The 2500-nt window shown below is 61.9% G+C and overlaps 1 non-coding gene across 1 annotated transcript; it reads right to left on the bottom strand.

Annotated features, from left to right (window-relative positions):
• Positions 1 to 268: 268 nt before the first annotated feature.
• LOC140475165 (5.8S ribosomal RNA) lies at positions 269 to 422 on the bottom strand. Its single transcript, XR_011959738.1, has one exon. It is a non-coding gene; the product is annotated as a 5.8S ribosomal RNA (ribosomal RNA).
• Positions 423 to 2500: the final 2078 nt, after the last annotated feature.

Raw genomic sequence — 2500 nt, 5'->3', positions numbered from 1 at the left:
ACAGTGTGAACCACCGACAGCCATTCTGGGACCGGTGACAGCCGTGCTGGCCCCACTGCCACGACACAGACGGACGCCAGGCCGCGCTCCCCGGCGGGGGGATGGCGTCGAGCCTGACGAACGGAATGTGCAGGGTGGGGGGGAAAGGCCAAGCGCTCCGACGCCGGAGGGCTCCGGAGTCTGAACTTAGGGGGACAAAGAGGACGGGTCCTCTGCGACACCCCAGCCGCGCTCTCGCCAGCCAAGGCGAGTGCGATTGATTGCCAAACGACCCTCAGACAGGCGTGGCCCCGGGAAGAACCCGGGGCCGCAAAGTGCGTTCAAAGTGTCGATGATCAATGTGTCCTGCAATTCACATTAATTCTCGCAGCTAGCTGCGTTCGTCATCGACGCACGAGCCGAGTGATCCACCGTCAAGAGTTGTCTGAGTTTGTTTTAGGTCTCTCCCTCGCCAGAGGAAAGCGACCCGGACCGCACATACGCTCCCCACCTTGAGCTACAGCCACCTGCACGCCGGCGTGCGGGCGGAGCAGGGTGGCGTGAAGCGATGGGGAGCACCATCCTGGTGCGGCCCGCAGAAACATACGTCTATTGGGGGGAGGAGGACAGGGCGCCCAAGAGGCGATGCGTGCCCCAACGCACCGCAGCGACGGAGGCAGGATCACCGCCACCATGTCGCCCGCCTAGTATCACGAGGCGTGCAGCAGCTTTGCCCTAGGAAAAGCAGAGGCGGGAACGGGCACCGGCCATCGGTTCGGCAGCGTCACTGACGCGTGCACGTGGCGGCGTGTCGGCGAGCGGACTTCCTGCGAGGAGGCGGGGGCGGCACTCGCCCGAGCAGACGCCCGCCCGGCCCAGCCACCGCCGAGGTGGACTGGGAGTCGCGGCAACGGCTCGTCATACTCGTTCCCACACTCACAGCGCAGCTTGCCCGCAAGCCACCGACCACCGATCGACGCCAGGCGCCCCGACCGAGAGCGGGATCGCTCGTTCGCCCTGCTGGCAGTTCGCTGGGGATCACTACTGCACGGAGCTCGGAGACCGACGGGCGGCAACTCGAGAGTCTTTAAACCACCACCCCCATCCCGCAAGTGCAAAGAGGCTGTATACGCACAGACGGGTGAGGGGAATAGGTACCCCGTCGGGTTTGAAGGGAGCGTGACTAGATAGCAACGATGTAAACCCAGCCGATTTGGGAGCGAAAGACCGGCGCCTGCATCACCGGCTTCGTTTCCCGTGGCTGGAGAGTACACCGAAACCCTCCGTCTGTCGCGAGCTCCCGACGACGCGGTGCCGCCAAGCAGCAGGGCCGGACCTGGTGTGGCTCCCCTCGTCGATCACAGACCGGTCGGCACTACTGACGAGACGGTGGAACGGGCTTCGCCCCTTGTGACGAAGGGTGATGCGAACCCGCCCGCCCGCGTGCGTTCGGGGTGGACTCGGCAAACGGAGATTTGAAATCGGAAAGTGTCCTCCTGCCCCGCGCAGGTAGGCGCCCAACAGTTGTGGGGGGTTTGGCGGTGACCACGGCTGCAGGGCCTGCTACCCCGACGAGCTCTCCTGCTGGCCCCGAAACCACCCTCGCGAGACAAGTTGAAACGGAAACGGGCGTACCCCCAAGCCGACGATCCTTTCTTATTTGTTACTTTTTTTTTCACTTGCTCGAGTTGTGGGGATTTGGCGGTGACCACGGCTGCAGGGCCTGCTACCCCGACGAGCTCTCCTGCTGGCCCCGAAACCACCCTCGCGAGACAAGTTGAAACGGAAACGGGCGTACCCCCAAGCCGACAGAGATCCTTTCTTATTTGTTACTTTTTTTTTTCACTTGCTCGAGTTGTGGGGGTTTGGCGGTGACCACGGCTGCAGGGCCTGCTACCCCGACGAGCTCTCCTGCTGGCCCCGAAACCACCCTCGCGAGACAAGTTGAAACGGAAACGGGCGTACCCCCAAGCCGACGATCCTTTCTTATTTGTTACTTTTTTTTTCACTTGCTCGAGTTGTGGGGGTTTGGCGGTGACCACGGCTGCAGGGCCTGCTACCCCGACGAGCTCTCCTGCTGGCCCCGAAACCACCCTCGCGAGACAAGTTGAAACGGAAACGGGCGTACCCCCAAGCCGACGATCCTTTCTTATTTGTTACTTTTTTTTTTCACTTGCTCGAGTTGTGGGGGTTTGGCGGTGACCACGGCTGCAGGGCCTGCTACCCCGACGAGCTCTCCTGCTGGCCCCGAAACCACCCTCGCGAGACAAGTTGAAACGGAAACGGGCGTACCCCCAAGCCGACAGAGATGCTTTCGCTCCTGTTACTTTTTTTTTCACTTGCTCGAGTTGTGGGGGTTTGGCGGTGACCACGGCTGCAGGGCCTGCTACCCCGACGAGCTCTCCTGCTGGCCCCGAAACCACCCTCGCGAGACAAGTTGAAACGGAAACGGGCGTACCCCCAAGCCGACAGAGATCCTTTCGTACTTGAACCAACACAAAGTTTGTCACGTTTTATTTTT

This window comes from Chiloscyllium punctatum, unplaced genomic scaffold (genome assembly GCF_047496795.1).
Source record: "Chiloscyllium punctatum isolate Juve2018m unplaced genomic scaffold, sChiPun1.3 scaffold_1444, whole genome shotgun sequence".
Taxonomy (NCBI): domain Eukaryota; kingdom Metazoa; phylum Chordata; class Chondrichthyes; order Orectolobiformes; family Hemiscylliidae; genus Chiloscyllium; species Chiloscyllium punctatum.
Note: the sequence above shows the minus strand (reverse complement) of the source record. Positions and strands in the feature narration are given on the sequence as shown.